Source organism: Bos grunniens, chromosome 22, assembly GCF_055505025.1.
Source record: "Bos grunniens cultivar Pamir isolate PY7600 chromosome 22, Bosgru_T2T1.0, whole genome shotgun sequence".
NCBI lineage: Eukaryota > Metazoa > Chordata > Mammalia > Artiodactyla > Bovidae > Bos > Bos grunniens.
The window spans coordinates 33,514,256-33,533,227 of NC_141186.1; the positions used below are offsets into that span (position 1 = coordinate 33,514,256).

Genomic DNA, 18,972 nt, shown 5'->3' on the forward strand with positions numbered 1-18,972 from the left:
AGTGTCTATGAGAACGAGGCAGTGCCCAGGGTGACTCAGCACAGTTTGAGAAACATGGATGTAAGCTTTGTTGGCCTCATTGGCCTTTACCTACAAATATGGGGGAGGCTACTATATGTATGTATGGGACTTCCCTGGTGACTCAGTGGTTAAGAATCTACCTGCAATCCAGGAGACACGAGTTCAATTTCTAGGTCGGGAAGTTCCCCTGGAGAAGGAAATGACAACCCATTCCAGTATGCTTGTCTGGGAAATGCCACGGACAGAGGAGCCTGGCGGGCCACGGTCCATAGGGTTGCAAGGAGTCGGACATGAGTTAATGACTAAACCATCACCAACAAAGTGTGTATAGAAGTTGCAAGGATAACTTAAATAGTGAAACGGCCAAGCACAGAAACCAATGGGTCTCAATTTTCAGTGAGCCTAAGAATTGCTTTTTTCTTTTTTTGAATTATTGGTTCTCTATTCCCCCTGAAGTCTCCATTTTTTATTCTCATCGGGAGATTTATACGTAGGTGGTCAGAAGACTACACTTGGAGGAAAACTGCTTGAGAGGTAACATTTCTTTGTTTGGGATGTATGCAAATGCCAGCCATTTAGGGAAGAGAGTTAGTGGATGACATTTTCCTCTTAATGGGTAATGAAAGAGCTCAAAATGACTCCAGGGGCTTGCTAAGTAAGTTTCTTTCATCAAATTCCCCAGGTATCAATCTATAGAATCTCACCCATGCCTACATAGTTCACCTGATAGCACTTTGTTAAAACAACTAACCTGTAGGAAATGTGATCCATGAACTGAAAAAGGCTTTGAGAAGAAAAAGGAAAGATACTTTGAATGTGTAAAGAATCTACTATTAAATCTTAAAGGCTGCACTGCATAAAATAAAATTATTGTTATTAAATTCTCCCCAGATTACAAGGTAGCGGCAGCTCGTATTGTCAAGGCCAGATCGGGCCTTTGTGATGCCTACAGTTCTAAGCATGAAGGAAGGAAACTTGGCCTCTTGAAGGATATTTGCCTACAGCATAATACCAATAATGGAAATAATATCAGATCATATAAAGTTGAGGCTTTTATTCTCTGCAGAACTGAGAAATGATGAGAGAAGCACTCTGGGAATTTTCCCTTTAGATTAAATATTTGAATCATGACTGTCTGAGACAATCACATTCAGTTTGAAAATTACTTTGCTATCTCAAGCATGCTGAGAATAAAAGACACTTTCGGTATCTCAATTAAGACATGAAAATCGTATTTTCTACGGGATTTGTACAGTTAAAGAAAGAAAAAAATAATATTTGAATGGTACTTAATGTTTTAACTAAATTTAACTAGCTCCATCTCACTGCTGTGTTACTGAAATAAACAAGTTCACAGCCCTTTGGAGTTGATTAAAGATCTCAGTTGAAGCTCTTGGTTCTAAAGAGGATCAGACAAGAGAACCAAAACAAAAGCCAGCAGGCCATCCATTCTGCTGTTCTGCATTAAGGTGGCAAAACTCAGATTTTCTAGCATCTTCTAATGTTCACTTACAAACTAGCTTGGGCCTTTAACTCCACTGACATATTATTACTGAAGGCATGGAGGGCACAGGCAGCCCTTACTTTGTAGGTTTATACCCTTTATCCTATTCTTGCTGAGGTCAGTTGTCATTGCTTAGAAAGGCTAGCCAGCCTTCAGAACTTGTCAAAAGGGTGGACATTCCATCTATCCATCCACCCATCCATCATCTAAAAGTGTGACCGGACTTAGGAGAAAATGGTAACAATTTGATGATGCATGTTCTTTAGCAAGATCCACTTCCCAAAGGTAACCCCAAAATGCTTCCCAAAAGCATCAACTCTCAATACTTTTCTCTGTCAAACCACCTTGGTACTGAAGGCCCTGTTAATAAAGCTGACTTTTAAAATTCCATGTCTCCTCTTTGTTTTTTCAAGCTCAGGCCAAATGGAAATAACCAGGATTTCCTGGTCTTTATGTGCTAGTCCCCCATCCCTGAATCTTTACTTCTGTGACTGCTTCTATTCAGAAAAATAATTATTGTGCAATGGTTTGATATGACTTTAAATCCACTTATTTATGACAAAATCAAGTTGTTTTTCTAAGTAAAGTTATTTGGATAAAAAAGTGAAGTTGTGTCAGGATGCTGTCACCAACATGCATGGTGCCAATGGGTACCAAGCAGCTTGGCTTCTGAGGGGCCATGCTGGTGGCTTATCAATAAGAACATATGAACAAACAACTATGGTGAAGAGACATTTCCAAGATAAATACCAGAGTTAGTGAAGGCTTTAGTGAAGTTAGTTAAGTCTTTCCAACAGTGTTCAAGCTGAGCAAGGAGACTCTTCACTGATCTAAATAGCTCTCTGAAGACCCTGTGGCAATAGCTCCTGTCTAGAACAGATAACTCTACCAAATAGTGGTGAAAACCATGCGGTGGCCCCACAAATGAGATCATCTTGCCTGCCCACACCAGCACCTTTGTTGCCTAGCAACATGCTCTAACTACAGGGAGTTTTGATTTTGCACTGTCAACTGGACACCAACTCTTGGTTGGAGAAACTCTCTCTCCTGAGAACCAATTCATAGAAAGATACACTGCAAACTAAATATGGACTTTATTCCTTTCATCTCTCCTCACCTGGAACAGTCATATAATTCATCTATTGTTTTAAAGTATGTTATTTATTTATCGGCTTATTAAGTAACATTATTTTGTATTTCACTATTAGCTCGTGAAATTTTTATAATTTCTGCAGGGAATCTGTGTTAAATAAAATATCATCAAAGGAACAAAACAATTACCTCACTCTTTCCCAACTTCTCTATGTTAGTATCTTACCCATGATTAATGTGATCTTTCCAGGAAGTTTTCTCTGACTTCTAGCACTTCCATTGATGAACTCTGTTTTCTCTGATTTGAACCTGTAACACTAATCTCAATGGGCCCATTACTCTCCTCCTGATATTAAAGAAATGTGGCTAAAAGTCAGATTTCTATCTTCCCCATTAGACTGTAACTTCTCAAAAGGTAGAATTCACTTTTTGCATCCTTCCTAACAAATAAGACAGGGCAGGTAGCATACTGCCTATGAGGAGTGAATGAATGAGAGAAAAGAACTGATATGCAGTTACCCCTAGAAATCCTTCAAAGATGTTAATGTATCTAAGCTATACATGATCGAGCTTTTCTGTTTCTGCACAGGGAATATTCATTGAAAGAGAACAGGAAGAGAATTCTACATATTCTGTGTAGAATGTGAGGTCATCACTCAATTCTAGGGAACTGGCTGTGGAAGGAAAACAGCACAGGAGGACTGTTTAAAAATAAACTCTCCCTGCTTTAGCTCTTTTGCTTATCACCTGGCAAATGAGAGACTATTTCCCCCCATTCTAATCCATGTCCATTCACATGACAAAGGCAAGATAGCATACATATCATACCAACAAAATTCCTCAGTGTAATCAGCAGAATCAGTTAAAGATTTCACGTGACCCATCTCAAATGGAACTGGCGGGTAGACAAGGAGATGTCCTCTTTGACTCAGGGAAATTTTGGCTATTCAAGTTCAAAGAGAATATTAGCTTATTTCTAATATCATGAAGAATGTTTACCAAATGACATGCTGCAATATCTTATCATTCTATACTGCCTTCTGATGTACAGTATGTAATTTCCACTGCACACCAAAAGTACCATGGCTTGTTTACAGGCTTCAAACAATATTTTCATACTGGTTTTCAAAAATCACTTAAGCCTGATTCAGTGTCTTGATGGTAGATGGGAACAAACTCAGGATATATGAAAGAATAATTAGAAAAGATTAAAGGAACTAAAAATACTCCTCAATGGAAGACATAGTATTATTTATAGTGGAAGAAGTTTGTGGGAGCTGGCTTATAGCAGAGTTTTGTGAGTGGCTGTTAAGCCATTGGTAAACTGAAGGCAGCTACATTGGGAATATTTACACCATAAAAATTGGCAAATATTACATCTCAAAGCCTATTTTTGTAAAATTTTTTGAGGGCTGCTTTAGTAACACACCACTGATTAGAGGCTAGTATAGACGGCAGAGAAGATAAAAGAAGTAGACAGATATTCTTATTGATTTTTTGTATCCTCAAAAATCTACATTAGGAACAGTATCAGTGGCTGCATATTAAAAAACAATGAAAATGTTTAACTAGAATTGTGCACATTGTAGAAATATGTTTCTATATAGGACAAGAGGATTTAAGTCATAGTTCTACCAAAATATAAAGCGTCAAAAGAGCTTTTAATAATATACTTTCAGTAATACACAAATTTCCTGTGTTTCTTGTAGTATATATAACATATTCAAAAAACAACTGGCCCTTAAACTTGCTTTTTCTGTCAAATTTGGTGGCCATTACCATGCATATTGTCATGCGTGCAAGAATCCTAAGTCATTTTAGTCATGTCTGACTCTTTGTGACCTTAAGGACGGTAGCCTGCCAGGCTCCTTTGTCCATGGGATTCTCCAGGCAAGAATACTGGAGTGGGTTGCCATGCCCTCCTCCAGATGATCTTCCCAACCCAGGAATCAAACCCATGTCTCTTCTGTCTCCTGCATTGGCAGGCGGGTTCTTTACCACTAAGTGGAAGCCTGCATACTGTCATCATTCAGTTCAGTTCAGCCGCCCAGTTGTGTCCAACTCCTTGTGACCGCATGAATCGCAGCACGCCAGGCCTCCCTGTCCATCACCAACTCCCGGAGTTCACTCAAACTCATGTCCATCAAGTCGGTGATGCCATCCAGCCATCTCATCCTCTGTCGTCCCCTTCTCCTCCTGCCCCCAATCCCTCCCAGCATTAGGGTCTTTTCCAATGAGTCAACTCTGCATGAGGTGGCCAAAGTATTGGAGTTTCAGCTTCAGCATCATAATCTTGAAAACAATGATCGGGGTATATACATTGTTCCTGATTCTAATAATGCAATTCACTATATCTTTATAACTAAGTCATCTGTGGTAAAAATGTTATAAAATGATGAAAGAATAATAAGAGTCACAAAATAAAATCCTGTTATACCTTACAGACAAAATACAGTTCTTTTAATGCTGTGCTGGTTATAATCCAATCACATCTTTGACAGGGAGAAAATACGGAAGAGTTGTTCTTGTGTATTTAGTCATTGCTGTGATTCTTCCACATCCACCCCTCTCCTGGTAGTCACACTCATGTCCACACTTCCCATCACACTGATGTTAGTCTTGTCCATACAGAATGTGGGTGGAGCCTCCAGTATGTCTCTTCTTAGTCCAAGTCCTCAAGAGCCACTGTGTGCTTATCTTCTGTCCCTGCCACTGACCACAAGAAGACAATGCCCTTAGAAGCTGCTTTTCTTTATTCTGGCCCCAGAATAAAGAAACAGGGCACAGACTTGAATCCAGCTGATTGCTCAGATCCAAGCTTAGACAAGCCTAGCTGAGATTAAGCAAACTCCAGGCAACTCAATGAGTGTACAATAAATACTTATTTAAATAAATGTTTATTTTCATCAGGCAAGTTTTGAGGTAATGTGTTATGTAGCAGTGTTGTAGCAATAACTGACTAATGTAGTTATCAGACAGTAGGCAGAAATTAAACATTTTTTTAAAAACAACAGTTTATATAAATCAGGGGCTTCCTTAGTGACTTAGTGGTAAAGAATCTGCCTGCCAATGCAGGAGACGTGAATTTGATCCCTGGATTGGGAAGATCTCCTGAAGGAGGGAATGGCAACCCACTCCAGTATTCTTGTCTGGGAAATCCCACAGACAGAGGAGCCTGGCAGGCTACAGTCTGTGGGGGTACAGAAGAGTTGTACATGACTTGGAAACTAAATAACAAATATAAATCAGACTTGCACAGGCTTTGGAATTCAGGAGCAAAGTTTTGAATACTGGCTCAAATATTTAGAGCTGCTCTATTCTTTATCAATTAAAAGAGGACAATACTATTTCTAACATAAGGTTCTAGTGAGGATGAATTGAGAATTCTCTCCACAAAATGATCTTCTATAAAGGGCTCAACAAAGAATATGGGACATAATGAAAACTCAAAATTAATAGCTACTAGGATTATTTTTATTAAACATTTACTATTTACAAAAGCATCACTACTAACTGAAATTGAGAAGAGAGGGGAAAAGCCTATTTTTGGTGTAGAGTCTGAACTCACTAATAAAACAGAATCACCTGCAAGGCAACATATTTAGTATTGACTGAAGAACATGGCCAAAGGCAATTGCTTTGGAATTAAACACAGGTTTGGAACAGGAATTTATTTTTTGAACACTGCTAAGCACTGACCATACCAAAAAGTCTCTATAAAATTTGATGGATGAGTTCTATTATATACGTAAAAATTAAGGCATGGCCTTATCCAAATGTTGTTCACAACAGGCACTGAAATCCATAACAGGTAGCCCAGAACTCACAAGGGAGGAGAGTTTTCAACCTAAGCTTGTACAATAAGAACAAACACGCAGATAAGCAAATGAATTGCAAGCCAAAGGACTTTGAGCTTTGTACTTGAACACAGGCTAATCTAATTTGACAGAGACCCACCAAATGATTGGAAAAATCAACCAAGTGGTCTACAGTGAATTCGTGAAATTTGTTGAGAACACAGTGTCTCTGAGTTCCTTGACCTAATGCTCTTTTCTGGATGGAGGAGATAAAACAGGTAAATAGTAAATAATGTAAAATTTAGGGATGGGAGAGGGGAGGGAGGCTGAAGAGGGAGGGGATAAATATATAATTATTCGTGTTGTTGTACAGAGGAAACCAACACAATATTGTGAAGCACTTTTCCTGGAATTGAAAAATAAACAAAATAAGAAAGTAAAATTTAGGTGAGTGTGTTCCTTATTTAGTAATGTAGTCATGATTCTCCTTAAAAGCTACAATCCCCCTGGCTGCATGTCTCCCAGATACTGTTTCATGATGATTTTCAAAGGGCAGTACTTCAACTAGTCTATGTCCACATTAGAGGCCATAGAATCACCCAGAAACTGGCAAAACCAATACAACATTGTAAAATAATTAACCTCCAATTAAAATAAATTTATATTAAAAAATAAAATAAAATGTATATCCTGCCCAGCACCAGACTTCCTGATTTATCAGTCTGGAGTGAGGATGGGAACTTCTCTTCCCTACCTCATGCACCAGATGAGGACCACCTCATTGTCAAACAGATGGTGTGAAGACTGTTCTTTGAGGAGCACTGACCTAAACTTAATGGAGCGGGGGTGGGGGCACAAACTAGTGTTTTCTGTGCCTCACAGATTTGTTTTCTTTGGTGGGTGCCAAAATGTATGAAATTTCACACAAAAAAATTTCTAGCTTTCCTTAAAAGAGTTAAGGAGATCCCAGGTGGCTCTTCTGGCTGTAATGCAGGAGACCTGGGTTCCATCCCTGAGTTGGGAAGATCCCTTGGAGGAGGGCATTGGCAAGCTACTCCAGTATTCTTGTCTGGAGAATCCCATGGACAGAGGATCTGGTGGGCTACAGTCCATGGGGTTGCAAAGAGTCAGACATGACTGAGCAACTAGGCATAGGCAATTCCTGAACTGGGTTTCGGGATGACAAATTAACACTCTGGAGAAGTTGCAAGGTGGTCAGTTGGGAGGATCCTGAAAGCATGGAAACAAGAGACCAAAGCTACCATCCTGGTAGGGCAAGATGTTAGGACTGAGGTTCTCAGGCTGAAATCTCAGATCACCTGGCATTAAAACAATCACCAGCACGTTTAAACAATGCATGCAGTGACCTGGACCTTCTGCTAGAGACTTTAAGTAATATTGTTTCTAATCCTCAACCACTCTACAAAGTGGATATTGGATTTTTATTGTAAGATTAAAAATTTAATTGTCAGAATGTTTTACCTAAGGTTTCTCAGCTGGTAAAGGGTGGTGCTGGCTCCCCATTCTTAATGACCCACTGCTTCTCCAATTTGGTATACTAAGGAGGAAGAGGAACACAGGATAAATGTTAAAAGCATTGGGTTGGGATTCAGGAATCACAAAGAATGTTTATGAATCAAAACTTGAAAAAGCAACTAAGAAATGTTTTCCATAACTGAAGTTTGTCATGTCATGTGACTTCCTTTTTAAGAAAATTTTGTTTAAGGAGCTAAGTCAAAGACAATTTGGTGTTCATCTTGGTTATTGAGATCATCCATTATGTATCTTGTAAATTCTAGAATTAATGGAAATTCTTAAAATAAGTGGACTCAATTATTTGTCAAGTTTGGAATATGATTATGTGTCTCCTGATGTCATTATGTTTGTTTGTATGTATGTGTAAAATCATATATCTTAAATTTTGTAGGATATCCCATGGGGTTGCAAAGAATTGGACACGACTGAGCGACTGAACTGAACTGAATCCTCCATTTTAAAAAAAGTTCCCATTATACAGACACACCATTGCAATGGCCTAGAAATTTGAGTTATTCAGCATCTAAATTGGGTATGTGCATGCTTAGTCATGCGCAACTCTTTGTGACCTCATGGACCATAGGCTGCCAGGCCCCTCTGTCCATGAGATTTTCTTGGCAAGAATACTGGAGTGTCTTGCCACTTCCTTCTCCAATTCAGCATCTAAAGTCCATTCTAATTCAACTGTTTTAAAACTAAAAGGGCCACAAAATTCTTTTCAAGATCACATATACTAACCAGGGATATGGAGAAGCTGGTTTCTGATCCACTCATTGTCTGCCACTGATCAGAGTAACAAACAAGAAGTCATGCCATGCAAAAATTTACAGAAGTCAAAATAACTGAATTCTAGACTTGATGTTCCTATTCTGAAAAGAAAAGTGATTACCTCTTTTTTATGCCTCTGTAAGTAACAGGATTGAAAATAACTTCTGCAAGTCTTTTCAGTTCCAAAACTCTATCAGACAAAAAGAATTATTAACTTATCTTATGAGGAGGAAGACAATCACTCCAAATCTCTTGTAAATAGAAAGCATATAACTGAAACCTTAAGGCAAATGTATTTCTTATGAAATTTGTGAATAATGACTTTTGAACTATTTTGTTCACATGATGGAACTGCAAGCACAGGCCCTCAACTTAAGTTCCTAAAATTCACTAATATTTCAACATATGGTTCTATGCTATTTGTGAATATACAGAGGATTGCATTTTGCTGCTTCCTTGAAGTGAATCATGTTAATGAAATATGATTGTAAGTGACATGGGATACCTTGAGGTCAAAGTACTTAATTGCTGGGGCTCAATTTTCTAACCCTCTCATTTGTCATCCCTTGGGTGGTTCAAGTATGAGATGCTAAGTCTTCCACTGATATGGGTCCCTACGAGACTCTGTAGAGCTCAGTATCTCATTCAGTCTGCACTTGGCATAACCTAAATAGGAAGACCAGGTCTCCCGCACTGCAGGCAGATTCTTTATCGTCTGAGTCAACAGGGAAGTGGTCTAGGAAGACATACTGCACGAGTGAGACCCACAGCATGAGAAATATATATAGCATGAATGTCAGAATATCAGAGTTCATTTCTTCCCACAGCAAAAATCAGTGTGTGATGTGTATGGTAGAGCAGCATCATTATCACTTGGGAGATTATTAAAAATATAGAATCTCAGGCCCCAGGTCACAACTACTGAGACATAGGCTGCAGGTGATTTGCACACACAGTTGGAGAAGCACTGAGAGTCTATTCTGACTTATACAACCCTTAACTTTGTCCAATGTATTGGGTTGGCCAAAAGGTTTGTTTGTACCATCTTATGGAAAACCTTGAGTGAACTTTTTGGCCAGCCCCATAGATATATATTTGAAATATCTAGCTTTCCCTAATTATCATGACTATCTCTACTTAAGGATCTTTTTCATCAAGTTTTCAAAGCAGTCTCACAAATACGACAAAGCCAACAAAGAAATAACTGAAATACATCATGGCGGCACTGCCTCAAAATATACCTAACAGTATGAATATTCTCTATTCCTATCTCAAAGAATTGGGAAAGGGAAACACATATAAATATCTTACTCATAAAAATTTGCTAACAATCTCCGATAAGATGAATAGTTTGGCTTCAGATTATCACAAAGGAAATGTTTCTCTCTGCAACAGAGGTAACTATATCTTAGTGACAACATAGCCCATAATGTTTTTTTTTAAAGTCTGTTATCTCAGGTATCCATTCATTTTTTTATTCAACAACTATTTTTAAAATATCTATTATGTGCTTGGACTATTTTTGTTGTGTATCGTAAAGGTCTTATAGCATAAAATTTACCAGTTTGGCCATTTTAATGTATAAAATTCAGTAGCATTTGACATATTCACAGCATTGAACAAACATCACCACAATCTAGCTCAATAATATTTTCCTCACTCCAAAAGGAAACCCCGATTTTTAGGCAGTAATTCGCTATTCCTCTCTCCCTGTAGCCCCTGGCAACCACTATTTTACTTTATGTCTGTATGGATTTGCCTTTTCTAGATATTGTATATAAACGTAATCATACAGTATAGACCCTTTGTGATTAGCTTTTTTCACTTAGCATAATGTTTTTCAGGTATGACACTTGTAGTATGTCAGTACTTTATTTCTTTTTATGGTTGACTTTCCTGGTGGCTCAGATGGTAAATAATCCACCTGCAACGTGGGAGACCTGGGTCTGATCCCTGGGTTGGGAAATTCCCCTGGAGGGGGGCATGGCAACCTACTCCAGTATTCTTGCCTGGAGAAGCCCCATGGACATAGAAGCCCGGTGGTTACAGTCCATGGGTCACAAAGAGATGGACATGACTGAGAGACTAAGCACATCATTGGATGGATACACCACATTTTGTTTACACACTCCTCATTGATAAACATTTTGGATTGTTTCCCCATTTTTGTTGTTGTTGTTTAGTTGCTATGTCATGTCGATCTCCTTGTGACCCCATCGACTGCAGTGCACCAGGCTTCCCTGTCCTTCACTATCTCCTGGAGTTAGCTCAAATTCATGTTCATTGAGTCAGTGATGCCATCCAACCATCTCATCCTCTGTCATCCCCTTCTCCTGCCTTCAATTAAAAGATGCTTGCTCCATGGAAGAAAAGCGATGACCAACCTAGACAGCATATTAAAAAGCAGAGACATTACTTTGCTGACAAAGGTCCATCTAGTCAAAGCTATGGTTTTTCCAGTAGTCATGTATGGATGTGAGAGTTGGACTATAAAGAAACCTGAGTGACGAAGAACAGATACTTTTGAACTGTGGTATTGGAGAAGACTCTTGAGAGTCCCTTGGACTACAAAGATATCCAACCAGTCCATCCTAAAGGAGATCAGTCCTGGTGTTTATTGGAAGGACTGATGCTGAAGCTGAAACTCCTATAGTTTGGCCACCTGATGCGAAGAGCTGACTCATTTGAAGAGTCCCTAATGCTGGGAAAGATTAGGGCAGGAGGAGAAGGGGACGACAGGGGATGAGATGGTTGGATGGCATCACCTACTTGATGGACATGGGTTTGGGTAAATTCCGGGAGTTGGTGATGGACAGGGAGGCCTGGTGTGCTGCGGTTCATGGGGTCGCAAAGAGTCGACATGACTGAGCGACTGAACTGAATGCAAATTTAATGTACAAGCAGGTAAATTAACCTGTTTACATAATATTCAATTCATGAGGCATGAGAAACCTGCTATTTCTCCATCTTTCTGCCCAGAGCATCATCATAAACATGGTGGTTCAGAGATCACTCATACATTGCCACAGGCTGTCTCTGGTACTCCTGATTTTAGCTCTACAAATGTGAATGTCTTCCAAAGTATAGGGTTTATTGACAGCTAAGACGGAAGATGTGTGCCTGAGGCTTGTAGAAAGCCAATGGTCATCCTGTGAGACTGAGGGCATTAAAACCAAAATAAAGCAGCAAACACACAGGAATTTTGCTTAAATAAAGCAAAGACTGATAGTCAAGAGTCACTAAGGTTTCTGATCTTTCAAGCCAGTCTTCACTCAGTGCATCATTAGCTATCACTGCCTAATGAGATTTATCCTGTAACAGAACTTGATTTGCATGACTATGCTGGTGTAGATTACCCATGAGGGACAGACTTTGGAAGCTGAGATACAGAAAATGGTAGATTAGCCATTAAAATGGCCACAACTAAGACAATTCTCTGTTCCTCTATGGACAGCATCACAGTCCGTAGCAGCATCACAATGTTTGATTTTTTTCCATTTTGCACGTAGCTTGGAACCAACATCCATTTACTCTTCGCCATCCTATATGGTTTTTATTTCATTATATTCCGTCACTCTTCTTGGTTTCCCACACGCTCTCTTTTCCCCTTAGCTTTCATGCCATCGTTTCTTACCATTAAGTTCTAATTTCTAGTTCAGTTTCAGTTGTGTCTGGTCTTGGGATCTGCAAGGCTATACATGCATTCATTATATAGAGAGAGCTTATTCTCTGAAATGAAGAAATAAAAAGTGTCTGGACATTAGTTTTATCTGTGAGTTGCTTCTCAGGCATAGTGAATTTCAAAGCAACCTGCACAATAAAAAATGGGTAATGTAACTGTGCTTCATGTTAACCTGCTGGTTTACACAAGAAGTCCTTGGGAAATGCCCTAAATAATTTGTGATAATCTGCCAAAGTTGAAATGTGCACAGGGCAGTCACATCAGTTTGTTACCTCAGAAAACAGCTGAAATGCTTCAACTAGCTTCCTGACCCAGCAGACACTTTTCTCAGCAATTTCAGCTCAAGGGGCTTCAAAGCTGTGTAATAACTACTTTCCCCAAACATAAATCTGAAACTAAATAGGATCATCAAGAAGAAGAGACTGTCCTTCTGAAACTGGGTACCAATTGCTGTGTTCAATAAAAATAGCATCTTAGCCAACATCAAAAGCAATTTTATGAAATTGGTAATTTCAACACAGCCCAGGCCAGACACTGGGGAATGCATTTGTGTGAGTGGCACAAAATCCTGTTGATCACCAACTAGCTGACTCATGAAAACAAGCCATGTGGAAAAATACAAAAGTTGAGGCTAGCTTTCCAGTTAAGCCACATGAGAAAAATGAGATCCTAGGCAGCAAAGAGAAACATCTTTCTACACAAATAGATCATCTATGTTAACAAAGACAAGCTACGAATATGTCCTAGAAGACACCATAGTAACTATGATCAGCTATTTTAATATTCAGATACCTCTATTTAAAATTCATCTCTATCACACAAAAAAACTATAGTATTGGGTTAGCCAAAAAGTTCATTTGGATTTTTCCATAACATATTATAGAAAGAGTGACTGAACTTTATGGCCAACCCAAATGATAGTTATCAAGGATTTGGGGGATGTCTAGTTTGTAGGTTATCCTGGTCCATTTATTTCTCTTGATAGAGACTGATAGAACTAAAGGCAGACCTATGAACTGCTTTAAGTAATATGATCTACTTGGAAATATCTCAATGAAAAGTCCTATCATCATTTCTTTTTTAAAGATTTTTGTGTGTGTCCCATTTTGAAAGACTTTATTGAATGTGTTACAATGTTGATTCTGTTTTCTATATTCTGGTTTTGGACCATGAAGGCTATGAGATCTTAGCTCCCCGATCAGGGATCAAACCCACACCCCCTTCATTGGAAGGCGAAGTCTTAACTACTGGACCGCCAGGGAAGTCCCAAGTCCTTTCATTACTGAGAGAGAGGCTGGAGGTTTTCAAACACTTTAGTTATTATAAACAAATAATATTCAGCTTTATACAGGGCAATAACAACACTTCAACTAATACCCTTTGTTGACTACTTATTTGGTACCCAGCTCTATGTCATGGATATATTTGAATTAACCCAGGCAGCAGTGGTAAAGAACTCACCTGCCAATACAGGAGACCTAATAGACATGGGTTCGATCCCTGGGTTGGGAAGATCCCCTGGAGGAGGGCACGGCAACCCATTCCAGTATTCTTGCCTGGAGAATCCCATGGACAAAGGAGCCTGGCAGGCTACAGTCCATGGGGTAGCAAAGAATTGGACACAATGAAGCAACTTCACATGCACACACATTTAACCTTCTCAACAAACCTGTGAAGTTAGTATTGGTATCTCCATTTTACTGATAAGAGAATTAAAACTTAGTAATGTTAAGTATTTAGAACAGAATTTCAGGCTGGTAATAGCTGGTGAAGCCAGTACTCAAACCCAGGATGGTCTAACATCAGGGCTGCTGCTTAACTCATATTGTCCCTCCTTGGTTAAAAATCCATTTTGGTTTCAAGACCCAGGGACTGAAGCCAGGTCTCATGCACTGCAGCTGGATTCTATACTGCCTGAGCCACCAGCAAAGATTTTATAAAGTTTCCTTCTCACTAAAACCAAGTGATAGGCCCAAAACTCTTTTATAAAAAAAAAAGTCTCCCTGTTAATACCAAAATATTCTGTTAATATAAAATTGACATTCTGTTAATATCAAAATATTCAAATATAGCAGTTTGGGCAACATAGTCTATAGTCTTGAAATCCTGTATTTGAAGATGCCCAAACTCTGGAGAAGAAAATGGCAACCCACTCCAGCATTCTTGCCTGGAGAATCCCAGGGACGGCGGAGTCTGGTGGGCTGTTGTCTATGGGGTCGCACAGAGTCGAACACGACTGAAGCGACTTAGCAGCAGTAGCAGCAGCAAACTCTGTTTTAATGTTTTTGGGTTTGTCACACAGCATCTCTCAGTCCTATGTCTTCATCTTTTCAAAGGAAATGATAATATCTGCTTCCCAGAGTTGTGAGGATTAAATGAGAGAATATCCATAAATACATCTGCTAATGTGTGTATCAAGTAATAAGAACACTTTAAATTTTAATTTTATTCCTTCTGTCTGATCATTCTTTTATATTCCATGATAAAGAAGCTCATTGTTTTTTAAACATCAGATCCTGATAAATTGCTGAACATGTAAAGGGTGGCATAGACTGAAGAATCGCATGGACAGAGGAGCCTGGTGGGCTATAGTCCATGGGGTTGCAAAGAGTCAGACACGACTGAGCACTGAGCATGCATACATGGCATAGACTGAGCACAGTTATGCAGGGCAAGAGAAAGAGTTTGTTGAATGCAAACTCTCAGGTAAAGTCACCCCAGGCTGATATGAATATGTAGACAATTTGAATGGGAAATAACTCTGTGACACAAAAAAGATCTGTGAACCCAACCAATTCCCAATAGCTCTTAATCTGCCTATTCTATTTTAACTGACTCCCCTTCCTAGGCTTAATTTCCAAATGTAATTGTCAATGACACAAGGCAAAATCTGCAGCAACTACAGCTCATTAAAAACAATGACATATTTTTAAATGTGAACATGTGATACAAGGCACACTTCACAAGTAGGTTTCCTTCACCGCTGGCATAAGCTAACAGGAAACCCAATGTTCTCTATCAGCTTGGAAACTGCAATTTCTTGTTTGTCATAGGCAAATAAGAAAATAAGCAACTTTGGGAAAACAGCACTTTGGGATTTAAAAGGACAGGAATTTCTGCTAGACCCTTTAGTTACATTTTCTTTGGAACTGTCATTTTCTTGCATGCTCAAACTTTTTCAGTTCAGTTCAGTCGCTCAGTTGTGTCCGACTCTTTACGACCCCATGAATCACAGCACGCCAGGCCTCCCTGTCCATCACCAACTCCCAGCGTTCACTCAGACTCACGTCCATCGAGTCGGTGATGCTATCCAGCCATCTCATCCCCTCTTGTCCCCTTTTCCTCCTGCCCCCAATCCCTCCCTGCATCAGAGTCTTTTCCAATGAGTCAACTCTTCGCATGAGGTGGCCGAAGTACTGGAGTTTCAGGTTTAGCATCATTTCTTCCAAAGAACACCCAGGGCTGATCTCCTTCAGAGTGGACTGGTTGCATCTCCTTGCAGTCCAAGGGACTCCCAAGAGCCTTCTCCAACACCACAGTTCAAAAGCATCAATTCTTCGGTGCTCAGCTTTCTTCACAGTCCAACTCTCACATCCATACATGACCACTGGAAAAACCATAGCCTTGACTAGATGGACCTCTGTAGGCAAAGTAATGTCTCTGCTTTTTAATATGCTGTCTAGGTAGGTCATAACTTTTCTTCCAAGGAGCAAGTGTTTTTTAATTTCATGGTTGTGATAGGGACAGAATAAAGAGACAAAGTAGGTGATTAAACAGTTAATCCCACTATGGGATTGTAAGTAAAAACAAAAAACAAAAAACCAACTTTGTGAGACCCCTGAAAATTAACAATTAGTCAATAGTCAAGAAAGTAGACTTGCTTTACCACAAAACCTTGCAACAGAAGCGTGTGACATGCCCCCAAACAGTAAATCAATGTTGACATAAGAACTGCATCCTGCCCAGTGAGTTCAGTAAGTTAATGCTCCCTAGGACATATTCTCTGTGCACTCATAAAAAAACAGTAATTTATGGACCTAGCTTGGCCATGTATGGACAACCTGGAGGAGAAGCTTGGCCATGTATGGACAACCTGAAGGTGGAAGCATGATGTCTACTCAGGAAAGACAAAGATGTTCTTCTTCCCTTTCCCACTTTTCCTTTGATTATAAAACTGTAGCCCCATAAGTTCTTGGGTTGCAGCATTTTTCACCTGCCTGCTTGTAAACCTCAGTTCAGTTCAGTTCAGTTCAGCCACTCAGTCGTGTCCGACTTTTTGCGACCCCATGAATCACAGCACGCCAGGCCTCCCTGTCCATCACCAACTCCTGGAGTTCACTCAAACTTATGTCCATCAAGTTGGTGACACCATCTAGCCATCTCATCCTCTGTCGTCCCCTTTTCCTCCTGCCCCTAAACCCTCCCAGCATCAGAGTCTTTTCCAATGAGTCAACTCTTCACATGAGGTGGCCAAATACTGGAGTTTCAGCTTTAGCATCATTCCTTCCAAAGAAATCCCAGGGCTGATCTCCTTCAGAATGGACTGGTTGGATCTCCTTGCAGTCCAAGGGACTCTCAAGAGTCTTCTCCAACACCACAGTTCAAAAGCATCAATTCTTCTGTGCTCAGCTTTCTTCACAGTCCAACTCTCACATCCATACATTACCACTGGAAAAACCATAGCCTTGACTAGATGGACCTTTGTTGGCAAAGTAATGTCTGCTTTTCGATATGCTGTCTAGATTGGTCATAACTTTTCTTCCAACAAGCATCCTATTCTAACAAATCAATTCTTATCTATCACTTTGCCTCTTGCTGAATTCTTTTCTGCCTTGAGACATAAAGAACTATGGTACTGGAGCTCCTTAGAGCCACCCTACCTGGAAATGACACCGAATGGTTTCAGTTGTTTGAATCCACACATGTGGAAACCCCAGATATGGGGGACTGACTGTATATTTTTTTTATTAGGTATAAGATCATTTTAAATGAATTGCATTTACTATGTCATAATTATGGCCATAAATCTTTTTAAAAATACCCACAAAATTATGGTTAATATTACTAACTTGTCTTGATGACAAAGTCTCTACATTTTTCTCATTTTCCCCATTTCATTTTGGCAGAGCAAAATCTTCACCATGGACCAGCACTTCCAAGAAGGGACTTGGGTTTGGAAAGCCTAAAGCTTATGCAATTTGTGAGTGGAGAGAGCTGTTTAAGAAAAATACAAAATTAGGCAGGAAAGGTGATGTTTATTGAGAATCAGAAAAAAAAATGCAAGGATTCCTGGAGTCTTAGAGATGGAGGTGTCCCTTTTTCTGATATTCCTTTAGGCACTTTATCAGAAATGCTTAGACAGAAATTACTCCTGATTGAAATCTGGCACCCCCTCCCCACCTGGAACACAATGCAGGGGTCTGTGCAAATGGAGAGTTCCAAAGCATGGTTTCATTGGTTTCACAGTAAATCCACCAAGTGCTGGCATTTGATAAACATTGCCTTATGTCATGCTGCTTCTGAGAATTATTTTTCAAGAAATGAATTCCAGCTGATCTCACAGGCTAAAGGAATAAACAAATATTTGTACCATTTGGTTCAACTTCAATCTCTGATACTTGGTTATTCTTTCCCCTTCCCTTTCAACTTAAGACAACTATGGGCATGTCAGCCTTGAAAAATAATCATTTTTACAGCCCAGATTACCTAGCTCCGTATATGAGGACAGGCAATTTAATACATTTTGGCCAAAGAACTGTCAATCACTGACCTGCTCTTAACTTAGATGGCCCTACTTCTTTTGTGTATAAAATTCAATGTTTTGTTTGGTTTGGTTTCTGACTGTCCCCAGTTTTTCTTTGCATTTGTGTTGGCTCCTATTTCCTGTCTCTTCAACCTGTTTCCAAGTTCTAGCCACTTGAATCTATTCATTTCAATGAATTTTACACAGCTGGGTAGGTCTGCAGGTGGTCGCTAATGTGTTACACAGGTGGCTGCATAAATCCTGATCCATTTCGTCTGGAGGAGATAGCATCTCTGCCAGGGATGCATTTACTTTATCTGGATCTAGGGAAGAGAGTCTGTTCAGAGTGAAGCCAATGTTTAAGGTGAGATGAAATTTGGCAAAATTGTCTTAGAATTTTCCGTACAATTAATTTTTCAAAACACCTTTTAATATAAGCATTGGTACCCCTTCCAAGGCATTATAAATATTGATTATAGATTCCCAGCTGGCCCTGATTTTCCTCAAGGTAAATGAGGCCCTGTAATACAATGGGAGGAACTGAGGCTTCTTTAACTCACTTGATTTACTTAATTCTTGTCCGAACTCTAACGATATGAACTTGACTGGGCAAGTCATACCACTTCTCCAGATCTGCAGATGCTAATATAGTGGAAGCACTGATATCTTAGTGAGAATTAACTAACAGAATGACTTTCTGGATATCTTGAGTGAAGTGTGTATCTTTCTAAAGGAATATTATGGTTGTGAGAAGAACAGGAAGACATGGTGCAAACTCAGCAAATCTTATGGAAGCGTTATTCTTACTAAAAGATTGAGCTGTAAGTAC

At 39.5% G+C, this 18,972-nt stretch overlaps 1 protein-coding gene and 1 long non-coding RNA gene across 7 annotated transcripts in view; both read right to left on the bottom strand.

Moving 5' to 3' along the window:
* TAFA1 (TAFA chemokine like family member 1) overlaps positions 1–18,972 on the bottom strand; it is a 601,276-nt gene that overhangs the window by 273,228 nt on the left and 309,076 nt on the right. The gene's annotated exons all lie outside the window — the stretch shown is intronic.
* LOC147348274 (uncharacterized) overlaps positions 5,056–18,972 on the bottom strand; it is a 169,237-nt gene continuing 155,320 nt past the window's right edge. Inside the window, exons 2-3 of the long non-coding RNA XR_015151326.1 lie at positions 7,897–7,972; positions 5,056–5,329 (exon numbers count right to left, since the gene is read on the bottom strand). This is a non-coding gene — a long non-coding RNA (uncharacterized LOC147348274). The remainder of the gene's footprint in view (positions 5,330–7,896; positions 7,973–18,972) is intronic.